The sequence below is a fragment of the Delphinus delphis genome, unplaced genomic scaffold (assembly GCF_949987515.2).
Source record: "Delphinus delphis unplaced genomic scaffold, mDelDel1.2 scaffold_452, whole genome shotgun sequence".
Classification (NCBI taxonomy): domain Eukaryota; kingdom Metazoa; phylum Chordata; class Mammalia; order Artiodactyla; family Delphinidae; genus Delphinus; species Delphinus delphis.
In genome coordinates, this window is record NW_027193073.1 from 27,664 (window position 1) to 45,227 (window position 17,564).

At 37.8% G+C, this 17,564-nt stretch overlaps 1 protein-coding gene across 1 annotated transcript in view; it reads right to left on the bottom strand.

Moving 5' to 3' along the window:
* The window catches only part of LOC132419368 (metabotropic glutamate receptor 7-like), a 58,547-nt gene that overhangs the window by 22,124 nt on the left and 18,859 nt on the right, over nt 1–17,564 (bottom strand). The window contains exon 5 of the mRNA XM_069540399.1: nt 17,041–17,083. The gene's annotated coding sequence lies outside the window, so the exon portion shown is untranslated. The remainder of the gene's footprint in view (nt 1–17,040; nt 17,084–17,564) is intronic.

The following is a 17,564-nucleotide window of genomic DNA, read 5'->3' on the forward strand; positions in this document are numbered from 1 at the left end:
TGGGGCAGTAAAACTTTAGTTCTAGATTTAACTTGGATATTAGTCCTAATTTAACTTGGATTTTCTACAACGCATTTTTCCCCTATAAACTGGAGGTATATACCACCATAATCCTAAAAAACCTGTGACTTTGGGCTTCAGGGGTCTAAGCCTTCTCTCTAAGTGACTGAAAGGTACAACTGGATATTAGACCTGTCTAAAAATTGTCCTTTTCTGTCCTCACATACAAGGGTTCAGCTTGATTTTTGGATAGCTGTCAGTAAAAAAAAAAAAAAAAAAAAAAAAAAGTGCAAAGAGCTAATGCCTTTTGCTACAAGACAAAACAATTTCTCCTGGACATGCAGTAATAGGAGGCAATGCCATGTGTTGGAAGCATGCACATATTTTATGATAGATATTAATCTGGAGGTTAACAGCTAGGTGCTCTGGCTGAAGTAGTTTATTTCAAACATACATATAATGTTAACCCACTTTGTAACAAAGCCTTCAACATTTCATATGCAAATTCGTTTTTCTTTCTAGTTTAAGCCCAAGGAAATCCCTATAAATCTTGTCTCCAAAGAGAAAATATAAAGAATTCATAAGATTAAAGACTTCTTATCAATTGTATAAAAATCTAGAAATGTACGAACTAGACAAAAATGTAGACGTCTAAGAGAACGTCCAACAAATAGAAAAGTAGAGGACTGCACTGAGATTGCAATCCTGAGAAAAATACATTATTTCTAAATGAAAAAGTAAATGGAGATAGTATAAATTAAAGCCAGAAGAAAAATTTTAAACCTACAAAAATACGAGTCAATACAAAGTTAAAAACCCATGAATTTTACTATATACCCAAAGGCTTCACAAAAGATCTCATGAATATCACAAATTAAAATAAAACAAACAAAAGCCAGAAATATTGTTTTCCCCAAATTGTACTACTACCTGCTTATTGCTTCAGTGGTAAGAAGAAAAATTATCTTCAAATAGTTAAATTATATACCTACTTATATTTTAACTCTTAGGTGGATCTTGTTATATAATATATATGATCTTTAAAGAAAACTTGTTGGTTGTTTATTTTGGCATCTCTTAGGAAATTCCTATTTAATTAGATAAATCTCCTTAGATAACTCTTAAATAAAAATAGATGCAAATATAGTATGTTTCATATCATTCATTTTAGACCTCTAAGAGTTGGAAAAGCTCAACCTGGAGAAGAAACTAGTTTTATTGAGGGAAGAAACTACTTTCCAGTTTAGAAGAGGAGGGATTATCCCATTTCTGTACAGGAAGCAATCAGGAAGATACAAAAAGAATGATCCTTGCCTAGTGCTAAGGCCAGAACTACTGTGAATATTGTACCAGATCTTGTAAAAACAGCCACTGTGCTGGCACTCACAGGCCTGGGTCATGGTGTGTTCAACAATAAAACTTTGTTCCAAAGGATGGAACTCCTTCGGGCCAAAAAGCTTTCACCTGCATTATTCCATTAACCTCACTGTTTTGTTATGGGAAATGTGTTTATTTTTTGAAATGACATTGAAATATATCCTTAAAAGAACACTTTAGGTCTCAACAAGATTCTCTTCTCTTTCAGCCAACACATTACCTTTTAGAAATCAACAGTCTACTTCTTTCTTTAAATCATCACATTTCAAAGCTGTAGCAGCTAATAAATGTTAATATAATTTTTCCAAAACTGCAATCTCCCTAAATTTCTATGCTGTCTTCTTTATCCTGTCTTTTCAAGGTAAAGGTATCTTTCCAGTTTTCTTAGCATTATCAGGATTACGGATTTTGTTCATTGTTAAAGTTCGTTATTTATGGACATAAGTTAATGTAAATGCAAAAATATCTCGTATTATTCACAAGCTGGCTGACTTAAATCACTCGCTCTTAAAGCAACTTTACTGCTCTCCAATCTGTTCAAATGCACAGAAATATAAATTCAGGATGATGCGGCTTTTCTGCAATGCTTTCTTTTCAGGCTGCAGTCTACATGACAGCGTTATACCTTATCCTTGCTGCTGTTGTTGTTCAATCTATAAAATCTCTCTTGAAGACCCCCAAAACAGCTTGTAATTTAAACTTTTACTTTTGGTGACTCACTGTTTTCAAACTGCCATCTCTGACCATATCCCCCTTCCAGGGGAATTTATGCAGACTCTTAACCCATAATTGCTTTACTCTTTACCTCTATTTCTGGGTTCTTAAATTAACTGTTACATCAGTGTTCTTCATTACTCAAATTATTTTTTCTTAAGAACTTTTCCTGGAAGTAAGTTCATGCTACTTTTGACAAGCAAACATTTGACCTCTGAAGGAATTCTTATGGAAATGGGTTTATATCCCAAATGCACCACCAAAAATCTTTGTGACCTTGCATAAACGTCCCTTACCATTTCAGGCGCTATCTTTGCTTGACTCCAAACTGAACTGATTAAAACTATGAGCATCTAGCTGTTATGCACTTTTGTCTCAGTTTGGTCAATGAAACTCTCAAAAATCCATCAGATTTTCATTATTTTTATCATTAGCCTGTTTGTGTAAAATAAGTTACCATTTATGGAGCCAGTGTTCTCCTTTATTCCGGCATCCAATCATTGTAAATATTTCTCATGGACACATTCTTAGAAGGGCCTATGAATAACCTGGCCTCTTACTGATTCTCCCTTTTGGAGTCTTACTAGCCAGACTTCCCCAATAACTTTCAGAGAGAGTTTTCCCCCTTTCCGGGTCTTCTTTTTGACTTCTATACGCCATAGAACTTTCAAAAGTCATCACACCAATACTAATATTACCACATACCCTCCAAAAAGCTCCAAGCTGTTTATGCCTATTCATTAAGTTAATACTTTATCAAAACTTGTCCAATTGAGTAGTTTTAGCACAGATATTTTACACAGTTTAGCACAGACATGCTCTGTTTAAGGCTGACAGATCCATTAGGAATTAACTTTCTGGTACATTTTCCCTCTGACATTTTCCTCACAACTGCGTTTCCTCATAACTGAGCCATCAGTTATCTCTTGTCTATAGAAAGGCAGATAAGAGAAAAGAAAGCTAAGTGAGAAAAGATATGTAAATAGACTAGCACAATATTGGACACATAGTAAGTATTCAATAAATGATAGCAAGCATTCTTACCCTTATCCTCACATTAGTTTATATGTATTAAAAACTGATTACTGGACTCAACTCTTACTTCCATTGCTCATTAGATCCTCACAGAAACCTTGGAGGAAGCGAGGTTTTATCCCCAATTTACAGGTTGGGAGACTGCAGCCTAGAGGGCTTAAGTACCTTAACTGAAGTCATATAGTCAAGAAATAAGCCTATATTTGTCACAATCACTTGCCCATGCTTTGACGTGACACCACCACCCATCATTTACCCAGCTTCACCAAGGTACTACTAAATTTTTTACTCTTATTCTCCTCTCTTTGCTTCATACTGCCATTGTCACCAGCCCAGTCAAATTCACTTTTAATTTTCCAATGTTAATGAAGGGAGTAGAAGGTGGAAATTGAGGTTAAAGGAGGAAACTTTAATGTTATTCAAGGATGACTTCATCTTAACTTCCAGCCTTCGTCTACCCATTCTCTGCTCCAGTCACACGCAGAGTATTTGCTATCTCTTCCATAAGTCTTGACTTTTCTTGTCTTTATGCCACTTTTCTTTTCTCCATTTGCAATGAATCTCCCTTTCCCTTGGTTCTTCACCATTTCTTACTCCATGCTCTCCATTAAAATTCAAACCTACCTTTAAAGCCCAACTCATATACCAGTTGTGTCCTGCAGTCGCCTGGATCTGCCAAGTCAGAACTAACCACTTGCTCCTCCGTGCTCCTGCAATGGCAATGATGTTAGAAGGGCGAGTGATTTTACAGCTCGCTCACCACCTGTGGGAAATATGTCCTCTTTGCCCTTCCACATCCTTTCTCCACCCAACTCTATATGGATGGCTTGCATGGCCTATCTTAGTAAGTGTCCTTGCTCTAGCTACTGTTTGGTTCACCAATGAAGAGTACCAATAGAAGACTGTAGGGAATGAAGGAGGGGAGTGAAGTTAGGGTATTAATTCTTGCCAAATTGCATCCCCCAACTAACGTATAGTGCTTCTCCGTGGGGCATCACAGCATCTTTGGGGAGGACTCTCTCTCCAGCAAGGCTTCCTTTCTCTTTCATCTCCTATAAAGGTAGCCACACTTTTACTGAACCCAGGGCACTACACTATCTCTTGATTCTCTACATTGGGCTCAATTTATCCTTATTGATGTACCCCTGATTTCCTGCTGAGACCCTGTCTGATGAAATTCGTAACATGCTCTTCTAAGCTGTTAATTTTACAAACCACATTATTACACTTATTAGAAGAATGTCTTCAGGATGTGTCAGTAAGCTCTGACTGATGATAATGGTAAACAGCTAGAATTTATGGAACATAAAGTATGCTTTGGTTACTCTCTTGAGTACACCATGTGCATTATTCCAATTAATTAAAATCACTATTAGCTAAGCAAGGCACACAGATGCTAAGAGGTTCCCAGAAGTAACTTGCTCATGGTCACCCCAGTGTCTCAGTAGTGTTTAGGACTCAGATCTGTCCAAAGCCTAAACCTTAAGTTCTAGGTCTAAGCAGTGGCTCTCAAACTTGAGTATGCATCAGCATCACCAGGAGAGCTTGCTGAAACAGGCAGTGGGCCCCACCCCCAGAGTGTCCGAGTCTGTAGGTCTGGACCAGGGCCCAAGACTTTCACTTCTAAAAATTCCTACGTGCAGCTGATGTGCTGGTCTGGGTACCAGACTTTGAGAACCACTAGTCCAGGCATTTTAGGTCCAGAATTTCAGGTGTTAGAATAATTTTCTGGTGATAAATTGTCGAAAAAAAAAAAAAGCACTGCATTTTCCTGTTTGTAAGGAGGTAATACATTCAATCTTAAAGAGTCAATAATGGGGCTAAGTATCTAAGAAAGAAGAGTTATTCTCCAGGAAGATGGGAGGAGATGGACATTCTAAGGACAGGAATGCCCTTTCAGGAAACTTGCAAAGGGAAAAGAAAAATAACATAGTAAGATTCTGCTATCCAGTGTTCACAGAACATGAGTGGGATACCCTTGACTGGAAAATGGGAAGCCAACTTTTGCTCACCATATACATACCTTATTCAGTACAAATGTTTACTAAGAATCTCCAAAAGCTAGACACTAGGCATCAGGGCTACACTGATAGAGCAGATAAAGTGCCTGGCCTCAGGGAGCTTGTGCTTCAGATGATGTACCTCAGCTAGATAGACTGAATGATGGATACTATATTGGGTTCACACTTCGTCTCAAGAAAAACATATATCCATAGACGTGATCCAGGAGTCAAATGGCAAAAGACCTAGCCTCAAAGTGAGTGTTAATTTCATTAAATGGTAGGTAAAAATTATTTTATATGCCGAGATAGGCTCTGCTTAAAAGACACACTATTCCTCCAAACGTATTATACAAGCCAGCTTATGAATCTGTGACTTTTTCTAGGAGAAATGTTGCCTTCTTTCCCAAGAAGGGAGCAGTAGGGGTCGGGGTGGAAATAGTTTCATCATCAGAGGCACAGTCTCACTACTACTGCTCAGCTCCAATTCGCAACCTTCTGAATGGTTTCCAGACTAAGTAATTTAGCAAAGTGATGAAGAAAAAATGGCCCATTAATCTTATGATGCGTGTTATAACTTCACTCTGGGTTTAGCATAGGAAAAATATTATTTGCATTGATTAGAAATATGCTTTATGGCTGCATATATTATTCACTCTGAAGATTCTAAAATTATTAGCTGGGTTGACATGATGAACTGCACAGGAGTACTTCTAGATGGCATCTCTATGTCATCTGTTACTCACATCATATAGGTCTAGGAATCAATATGTATTTTACTCAATATGAGATCTTATTCCAAACATCAAAATATACCTGTTTTTATTCGATGGTTATCATCATGAAATTAGCAGCTAAATGTCATTTAGAAAATTCAAATCAAGTAAATTACTGTATTAACTGTCCAACTATGATTATGATTTTCCTCCACTTATAGCTGAACCTAATATAATGATCTGGTCAGTCTGACTAGGAGGATTTATTCATTAATTTACTCAAATGTTCTGAGGTATATTTTGAAGGACTTAAATGATGGTCTGGTTTGTAGGATCCAACAGTAAGGGTGCAGGTTTATCTCCTACAAGCTCTGTGACCTTGCCCAAGTGACTTAGCATCTCTGAGCCTCACTTTCCTAATCTGTAAAATGGAAACAATAATAGAACCCAAGTTGTAAAGCTGAAGGAAAAAAAGTAATATGGTAATATATTTTGGCACAAAAGAGCAGTTACGCTGATGGTCATTATTTGTGAATACTGTTGCTAAGATTATTGAAAACCTGTTGTGTGTTAGGTGCTGTTCAAGGACTAGAATTTTAAGACTGTTCTTCACCTTTATCCCAGTTTTACCTGCAAAGTTCTGCCATGCACTGGAAGAACATACTGGTATTTCTAGGGAAGGGGACCACTCAGGTGACATTTTTTTTCACCAGGTAAAGTATACAAAGGTTATAGTGTATCTTTTGAGTCCTTTGGACGTCTAGTTACCTTTCACTAGAATGATTCTAGTAGATCCTGATAGATACCTGAGACAAGGTCAGGTCAGTGACGTTGGTACCTTTTCTGGCTTAAGAGCATAGGGCAGAAACACAGGAAGAGAGGTCTTCCTTTTCCACTCCTGTTACTAAGAACCCTCTCGAATAAGGACAATCTGAAACAGATCACTACATTGTTGCATGCTGTAGAATCAAAGCAGTGCACAAAGCAAAGAGCACTGGCCTCCATTATACGTGCATTTCACTTGAGATTCACTTTTCTAGACCGTGGAGAAAGCAGATGTTCCAACACTTTCCAGGTACTGGAATATTACAATCTGGCCATCTCCACCACTGCATGTTTGATCACACTGTTCCCTGCAAATGGAATGCTGTTCCATCAAGGTCAGATTGACCAGTGCAAATACCTGATTTTATCGTACGGTCAGAACCAAATTAACTTACTGAAATTCTGCCCAGCTCAGGGTCTACCTTCTCTGTGAAACCTCCTGTGAGATCCCAAGTTACAAACAACTCTATCTTCTTCAGAAGACATTGTATACTATATAAATAGTAATTTACATATAAATATATGTATATGTGTCTGTATTTCCTTGTTACATTAAGTTATAACTCCTGTGGTTTCTCTTCTTCACTAAACTGGACCCCCTTATCATCACAGTAGCCATGTACATCATTGTATCCTCCAAAACATCCAGAATAATATCATGGATTCAGTATATAGTTGTTTAATAGAAAACAATTAACTAACCACTGCAGAATACTAGTGTCTCTCAAGGTGTGTTCAGTGGATCATAAATCCTATGAGACAGTCCATGAAGGAAAAGATTTCAAATAAATTTGGGATCTGTTGTCCACTACATCTCCTTATCAGAGACTCATAATTCACAAGACTCGTAAAAAGCTCTGTAGCAAAGAAACTGTTGACTTAGTTTGACCCAGTATTTCTCTTACAAGAGTATCAGTTCTGGAGGTCAAGGACATTTTCCACCTCTAATACAACATCTCTACTGCCTAGTAGAGTGCCTGGCACTTAGTAGACACCTAATAAATATTTGAATAAGTTTAAACATACATTCCCCTTTTAAGCTATAGAAGAAAAACATAGTATATAGTATATTTTGATTTACTTGGGGAGAATAATAATATGAATAGATAAATTTACACAAATCATCTTAAAGTATATATATTTGATAATACTTTTTTCCACAAATCTACACAATTGCACATTTAGTGGTGATAGTAAACAAACTACATTTGCTTCTGAAAACTTGCTAAGAAGGATGGCTACTAAAAACTACAACTTGAACCCAAAACAATTGATTTAGTTCATTGGTCCCCACTCCTTAGCAGTTTTAATATAGAAGGAAATAGACGCATATATTTCTTTTCTGCCATAATATGACATCATATAAGGAATGCTATGTTATTAGCTAGAAATAAGATTTGCTTTTGTTATTTTAGTACATTTGATCACATAAGAATAATTCTAGATTTTTTCCCCTCCTGTGACTCTCATAGCAGCCCCATCTAAAATAGACTTTGGAGATTTAGATCAAATGTCATATCAATTGTCCTAGACTGCTTACTATGTGCTTTCACTATAGATTTTAATGTCAATAGAGAAAGGAGAAGGAAAAGTCAGAGGGAAATGAAACAGGTGTATGCAACACCCCTCTCTACTACCGACATTTCTCAGAATTCTGGGGGAAGTTGCATCTATAAGCGGAAAGTTTTTCACCATGGAACTCACGGTGGTAGAACTTCTCATGACGAATTTTTTTTCACTACTGAAGAAAAATATGTTTGATTTTACCATAACTGAAAAGTTCTCCTGTTTCTACTTCTGAGGTTTGCCCTCAAGACTACTGTTTACCTAATGGAACTGACTCCTATGCATGGAGGAAAAAGTGCACCATTTGAAGGAAAAGCTAAAGGAGTGATATTCAGGTAGCTCCTCATTCCACCAATGAAAACATACACATAGATTTTCCACTTTACACCTCATTTTCCACCTTATTTTCATGATTTTGAAATGAATATGTAGGGTCTGATGAGTTTGTCAATAGTCTATAATTATTAGTGTTATTAAAATAGAATACAAATGATAAGCCATATGTAAAAATGCTGTGTGAATAAACTGCTATACCCCAAATAATACAAATGAGTGAATGGCAGTAAATGCTAAGAGGGATTAACAACATAAAGGATATTAAAAAAATGATCACCATATTTCATACTTATGTGTCTTTTTCTCTCTCACTTTTTTTTTTTATTGCGGTACGCGGGCCTCTCACTGTTGTGGCCTCTCCCGTTGCGGAGCACAGGCTCCGGACGCGCAAGCTCAGTGACCATGGCTCACGGGCCAGCCGCTCCGCGGCATGTGGGATCTTCCCGGACCGGAGCACGAACCCGCATCCCCTGCATCGGCAGGCGGACTCTCAACCACTGCGCCACCAGGGAAGCCCTTCTCTCTCACTCTTACTCAACTCCTAAATAACTAAGAGAATATGCTCACAAATGGTAAGCATGTCTTGGATGTTCGATGTGTGTTTGTGGGAAAGAACAAAAAAAAAACTGCCTCAATTAGGTCAAATATCATACAAGAGATGAATGAGATTAGAGATGGGATTGAGATTTGTGTTAGTGACTCAATAGCTAACCAATCACAGATATGACAGTGTAGTGCAATATGCAAATATACTTTTAAACAACTTCTCTTAAGTTATCTACTGTCTGTAAAGAAAATCACATTCAACTGCTCTGCACTTAACCCCAGAGCTTCTGAGTTAGAATCTGTTAGAAATAGGTACATGTTTCATTGCTTTGGCAACATTTACATGGCTCTGCATCAGGCAATACAACTGCTAAGATCACACCCTGGGAATTCAGGAAAGGCTAGTGTCCAGTTCTGGTCGTTCTACCACCCAACTGTGATCTAGGGTAAATTCCTGATAAAAAAAAAAAGAAAAAAGAAAAACCCTGAAGATGCTGAAACAGTATTTCCTACTTCACAGGGTCGTCATGGGGATAAAAGGTCATTAGGATAAAGTGCCTCTCACCCAGGAAACACTGATAAATGCTACTGATGCTACCATCATCATCATCATGACCGATCAAGAACATATTGCCACATGGAAATTCAACATTCCCTGGGCCATTCACAACTTTCCTTTAAAGGACTCATATTCTATGTGGGGTCTTAACACCTTCAAATAACAGAAAATACAAGTCTTTACGCCTTTTTTTCTGTAGCTAATTTTGGCATCTTTCACCTCTGTCCACTTAAGTGTTGGTTTAGCATATTCTTGTCACACAAAGAAGCTACTTCCCAAAGAGAGGAACAATGTGTCAAGTGACAAAGACATTGAGTGAAGTCTTTCACATCCTAGATTGTCCACGGTACAGCTCAGCTGGTCTCTGGGTTGGAAGGCCTGGGTCTACTTTGCTCGTCTGTTACAGGGGAAGGGACATGGTCCTTAGCATGTGCTCTGTGAAACAGAGGCAGCTGCTGGTAGAAGTATAACACAAGCAGAACTGGCTTCAATTCTTCCTTCTTAGGTCTTTTTCTTCTTGTTCAGCTGTTCAAGGAACTTGCCTGCCCTCTGTCCCTGCCAGGACGATGTTACATCTGCCTGGATAAGTAGGTCACCATTGTATATCAGGAAAGGTCTTATTTGGAATCATCAGGAACCGGATACGGCTAATTTGAGCAGAAAAAGAAACTTTTGGAAGTTTATGGTGAGGTCTCAGTAACTACAAGCAGACTAAACAACCGTAAGCCAAGCCTATGCTATTGCAATTATAGGATCAGGCCGAAGTGATGTTATAAGTCCTAGCTGGCCTTGCTACCAAGCAGGAACAGGAAACAGGAGGTTGACCCAGCACTGCGGGCCTTGCTTCTTTACATCATTTATTTGTCATTCAAAATCCAAGAGAGGGGTGCAGTTGGCCAACCCGAGGTCGCCCGACTGTTTTCCAACTGTAAGGGAGACTGAGCATGTGAATAAACAGTGTATCTGACATGTTCAGCTTGTATAACGAGAGGAAGGCTCTGTTTCTCACCAAGACCCACAAAGTAGAAAATTCCCCAGAGAAAGGAATTTCAGATCAGATGCTTGGAAAGTTAAAAACAACAACAACAAACAAATGCAGATGTGGAATTAAAGACATGGAGTCATTAAGAACCTATATGTGGAGTGATTCAGACCTGAGTTCACATCTGGAGCAAGCTACTCAATCTTGCTGAGCTTCAATTTTCTTTAAAGGAAACAACATGGAAGATGATATCCACATGTAACTGTGGTACACATGAAGGAGGGTAGTACAGTATATGATGCCTGGCACATCCTATGCATTTGCTAAAACTACTACTAGTCCTATTATTATTGTTACTTATTATACAATTTATTGTAGAAATTAACAGGGAGAGTATTAATAAATGTTAATACAGTGCTAAGTGTCACATTTATGATCTCAACTAATTATTTGTTGATTCAACAAACATTCCACATATCAGAAAATAACCTGTTAGTGTGTATATATATATATATATGTATTTTTTTTTTACAGAAGAAAAGAAACCCTGAGGCTTAGAAAGTGTAAACAATGTACCAAAAGTCACTCATTTAAGAGGTAATGGAATATTATTCAGCCTTAAAAACATGAAGGAGATCCTTTCATTTGTGACAATATAGATGAAACAGGAGTGCATTATGCTGATGAAATAAGCCAGACAGGATAAATACGAATTCTATCATTTATATATGGAATCTAAAAAGAAAAAAAGCCACACTCATAGAAACAGAGTAGAAAACTGGTTGCCAGGGGCTGGGGTGTGGGTGGGGAAAAGAGGGGAAGACTGGTAAAAGGGTACAAACTTTCAGCTGCAGGATGAATAAGGTCTGAGGATCTACTGTATAACATAGTTACTACAGTCAATAATACTGTATTGTATAACTAACATTTTCTGAGAGAATAGAACTTAAGTGTTCTCACCAAAAAAAGAAAAAAAGGAAAAAGGTGTCATGAGCTGTTAGATGTATTAATTAACGTGATGGGAAGGATCCTTTAACAACGCATATGTATATCAAATCATCATGATATACTCTTTGACTATCTTACAATTTTGTCAATTATACCTCAATAAAACAGAAAAAAAAGAGAGGTAATAAAGAAGAGACTCCAATCCAGGATTATCCAGCTCAAAAAACTACACTCTTAACCATTACAATATAGTATCCATCCATATGTTATAACTGTAAAATGCTTAACACAAAGGAAACGTTAAATAAATGGTATTTATTCTAACTCTAATGCTTACTAGATATTAGTTATGTGGTATGCTTTACTTCTAACTACAAGGGTATAAGGTGCAAATTCTTGCTACAGAACATAAAAGCCCCTGTGGTACCCTGTACGATAAACACAGTACCTGTAAATCTCTCATCTCTCAACCCAGAGTCTCCTCAAGTTGGAGGTCTTTACCCCCTTTATAATGTGGGAATAATGCCTTTCCCACATTTGCACTGGGCATGAAAATCCATACTTCCAGGTGTACACTGAACCTCCACTTAGCTCCTCGTCACCTTGGAATCACCAGACCAAAGATCATTTATTCCATTAATATAAATGATGTAGGGATAGAAGTACAGAATATACAGAGAGTGTTGGAGGAATCCAAACAACAAGTCCTCCACTCTCAAAACAAATTTTAGAGTTCCAAAAGTAAAGAGCAATGTTTGGAAATAAAACTAAAAATGAAACTAACATCTACAATTAGCCAAGTATTTATTATGGGCCAGGCTACTTACCAGGCACTTGATAAACATTACAGCTCATCTTCCTGCAGTCCTTCAAAGCATATAATATTGTTTCTATTTCATAGAGAAGAAAATTGTATCTAAGCAGGTTAGTGATTAGCCCAAGACCACAGGGCTAGGCTGTAAGAAAAGAAGGCCAAGTTTCAGTGGTCAAAATGGTGATGGATGTTATAATTAGAAGATTATGGCTAATCAAATAAAAATATTCAAAACGGTCCTAATGTATTATTAGGATTTCTTTAGAATAACTTGGGTGCCTTAGTGAATACAGTAGTGGTAGGCACTACAGTCTCTTTAATTTGCTAATCATACAAATCTACTTTAATATTCTTGGTGACAAGGAGCTAACTACTGATAAGACAGCTTCTTCAGTTTGGGGGCTACTCCAGGGTGAAATGCCGGAACGTCTTACTGCCTGCAATGTTACCTAGTTCTACCAGGGGGAATAAAGCAGAACAAGTAGCCACTGTTCTTGACAAATGGATACAGTTTCAGTTTTTCAAACTATGAGTGTCAGATTCATTCATTGTATCAGATAGATCTGTCAAATGGCTTTGCCCATTTACTAATGGATGGCACACTGCAGACACACGTTGGGTCAAAGGACTCAATGTCACCTCATTGATACTGTCATCAATATGATTTGTATTGGCATTTTGTCTCACCCTGACTTTAAGGACTATGTGAGGAGATCCAAGTCTCCAGACCATGGACTGATCACCTCTGCTTGACACAGTATTCTCTGCTCATTTCCAGAGGGGACCAAGGATGAGCTCTTGTACTTCTGAGTCTATTCACCCTACCTGGCAACACATACTAGCTGGGCTGATTGGATCAAGCAGGAGCCCCAGAGTTTAAATTTCCAGCTGCATTGGAGGAAACAGAGGCTATGCCCCAATCCCATAACCCCTCACTTCTTACTGCTAGCCTATCCTAGGCTGTTCTTGCTGATCGGAGTACTTCATGCTAAAAATTAATTTTGCTTACCTGATGGCAGTCACACAACCTCAAATGCCATTTTTATAAATAAGGCAACCACCAATGGAGTGTGATTTAGGGTTTTTTCTTCTGTAGACCCTGCCTACCCTATAAAATCTCCCATTACTGCATCATGGAGACTATAATCCCTTTCCGAGGGAACAGATTCTTTCCAACCATAAGATGAAATAAGAACCTACATTTCCATACTGCCCAAAAGGAAATACATTGATTACAAAATGCAGGAGAATGACTGATTTTCCACATTTGTTGTGTTCATTAAAGGGTTTTTGAATAGACTTGACAGTATTAAAGAAGTTCAACACACACAAAATAAAAATTAATAAATGAAGAGAAAAAAATTGCATTTACAACAAACAACAAAATAAACACATTGATATATAAAAGGTTGTTATACATCAATGAAAAATGGATGCCATAAAGTCACAAACTAAAAAGTATTAACAGCCAATAAAGATATGAAAATATGTTCAACCTTGCTATTATTAATCAAAGAAATACAAATAAAATAATTCAGGTGTCATATTTTACTGACTAGAATGACAAAGTTTTAAAAAACTTGATAATACTGGTATTGATATTGATAATACTGGTATTGATATTGATAATACTGGTACTGATGAGTGTGTGTAAGAAATCACATTGGATGTTAAATTCTTGGTAGAAATAAAAAGCACGGTAACCTTCCTGGAAGACAATATGTCAGTATGTACCAGAACTGACAACCAGCCATTCAAGTTCTAGAAGTCCATTCTAAGGAAATAAACAAATGCTCAAAGACATATGAACAAGGATGCTTGTCTCATTGTTTAGCAAAGCAAAACAGGAATAATCTAAATGTTGAACAGTAGGGACTGGTTAAATAAATAATAGAATGCTGTTCAACCATTAAAAATGCTGCTGCAGATTTTTATTAGGTGGTGAGTAATCATACTTATATTACTAAATAAAAATGTTATAGAACTGTTTTGTAGTTTGATATAATAATTAAAGGTTTTTATACTTGCATTGTATTTATATGCACCCCGTCACAAAAAAGTTTCAAAAGATACCCTCAAAAATGTTACAGAGATGATTTATCAGAAATGGGATTTTGAGTTATTTTTCCTTTTTTCTTTAAATCCTTTCAATTTTGGAGTTTCTGCAATGAGCCTGTATTATTTTTACAATTAAAAATATTTAAATTTACAACAAAAGGATCTAAATTCCTCCAGTTTTCCATTTATTTTCCATCCTGGCTCAGGGTATTTGTGTAAAAAAAAAAAAAAAATCAGCTTATTTTCTCTTTTGTATCAATCTAAATTTGCTTTTCGTAAGTTAACTATTTTAGTCTGGCAAAAGTTTCACACAGGAAAATTGTTAAGGTCTGAGTATTCTATTACCCTTAAAAGCACTGGGAACTTTGAAATTATTTCTTTCAGAGTTTTCATATAATACTGACAGGCGGCAGGGGGGGAGGTAGCAAAATGAAGGGAAATAGATAGTAGTAGTCAACTTCAATTAAGAAAAAGCAACAAGAGGCAGTTTGTACTCTTTTGATACGGCAGAAGCCCCATGTGTCAACTCATGCTAAAAAATGGATATATACACACACATATATATGTTTGTGTGTATTATATGTATATGTGACACACACATAATTAATCCACAGCCTTAGGCTAATCACTCATTGTGGCAGAAACAACGAGCTGTTCACTACACTTTAATTAGCTCCTCCAGCCTGTAGAGGCATCACTAGGACCAAGATAGGAACAACATTCTCCATCTCCGCTTGCATCTGGGTATGGTTCTATCCCAAAGGATGTGACCAGAGGTGACCTGAAGAGTTTATGTCTGAAGGATAACGAGTTGATAATTGTAGCTTGCAGCTTCCTCTCTCCTTTCCTTTTTAGGACAAACGTAGAGCCACTTGATGAAGGTGGTGGGTCCCTGAATAACTGAGCAGAAAACTGACCCACAGACCACCAAAGTCCATACTACACTCCTGAGTGAGTGAGAAATGAACTGTCCATGTGTTGCTCCACTGAGGTTTAAGGTTTATTATTTAGTGTTTAACTAACGCATGTTTTCTTTAAACCTCAGTTGCCTTCTCTGTAAAATAAAGTCTTTGAAAAGGATACACTGTAAGTTTTTTCCATTGCTTATGTTTTTATCTTAGTTTTTAATTCTCAGAAACATTGCGCGCATTCTACCTTTTAAGTTAGTAAGTCTACTTTTTTTCCCACAAAGACGGGTTCTTCAAGTTATGGAGAAGTCATAGCAGACTGTTGCTTCAGTTTAAGATACGCATTCACATATGAGATGAGAAGGGTGAGGACCCAGAGAAACGCCTTTGACAGAGGGGAGTGAGAGCATACTGAAGAATGTTTAGTAATAAAGAATTCAGATGGGAGAAACGGATGGGTTACATCGAACAGATTTGCTCAAAGGAATTCTGGAAAGGCAAATATGTGAAAATGTATAGCAAAGACATGAAATGCCTTTTGGTCCCTAAATGGATTTCATTTCAAAGACGTGCATATTGCAAATACATGTACCATAACACTTCTCTGTCCACTTCTAGAATCTTCTAAAGCCTGACAGAACATCTGCAGAGAGAGGATGTCATTCCAAGATAATCGACTGCAAGTGACTAAATTAAGATAAAAATGTCCTTAACCTTGAACAGTTTTTAAAGAGATTTTAGAAGAAAGGAGCCCTCCAGGGGGTTGTATAACTATATAATTGTACCCTTTCTAAAAGGCTATTTACAGATACATAATGTTTCCCCTCCATTCTTTAAAGTAAAATATAGGATAAAAAAAATAGTTTGGGGATAATATTTGTTTGGGACAGTAGGCACTGCTAATCAGTACCACTCTCTCCTTATTCCTTACTATCAGAGCCCTGGTTTAGGAGACCCCATTATCCTTAAGGCTAAGGTGGCCAGTTTAAAATCCGAGCTGATGAGATCTAAGTGCAAGTCTGCTGACCATCTGTGGTAAAAAATTTGCTCTCTGAGTTAGACACTGCCTTTTTTTTCTTACTTAATTTCTTTTTTTTTTCCTTTTCTTTCTTCCTGCCCCAATTGTTGGAACACTATTGGAGATTCTGGGGTCACTTTGAAGCTATGTGGACGTGCTAGAGACGTGGAAGCTGGAAGAGCGAAGCAACCCAGTCCCCTGGTGATGCCCTTCAGCAGCTGGACTAACGCTAGAGGGACTATCTCCAAACTTCCTGCTACCCGTGGAAAGTAAGGTAAATCACTCATTCACTTTCTGTTACCTACTAACTGATCCAGAACTCTAACCTCAGGGTTCTAGAACCCTTCTCAGTATCCCATAGTCATACTCATGTTCCGGACTCCTGATCATCAGACTTGCTTATAGCAGATGTATGGGGAGGGCGGGCTCTTCTGGAAGCCCTCATACTTCCTCCCCTACCCCCACCACACACAAATAATGATCTTTATGTCCACTCATCCTTCTATCTACACTCAGAGGCCAGGGCCCCCAGGAAGGCTTCACTGACAACCCTTTACTCCTCTCTACATGCAGAAAGGGGAGAGGTGTGGGCTCTGGAATCAGACTTCCTAGACTTGAATTCTTAATCTGTTACTTACCAGTTTGGGACGTGGGCAAAGTAGTTACCTTCTCTGGACACCCCTGTAAAAGAGGAACACTAAGTAGCACCTACGTACCTTACTGAAAGGATTAAATGAGCAAATGCAGGTAAAGTTCTTATAATTTTTTCTTGGGTCAATCAATTCTAGCTGCTACTGTTACCTTTGACTAATTTAGGGCAGAGTCCCTTTGCCCTCCTTTGGTTCTCTGGGCCCGTCTCATTCACAACACACACAACTGCATACTGCAGAGTTTTGAAAGGTGGTTCTCAAAATGTGGTCCCTGGGCCAGCAATATCAGCCACACCTGGGAACTGGTTAGAACTCTGGCACTGGAGCCCAGCAATCTGTGTTTTAACAATATTCTCAGGCAAATCTGATGCACACTAAAGGTTGACGACAACTGAGAACATCTGTCTCAGACTCTCCTGGAGGCAGTCACCAAAAATAGAGTTACAGGACCTTACACCTGACCAGCTGGAGAAGGGGTCTAGTAATTGCCCTGGTTATCATGCTTGTCATGA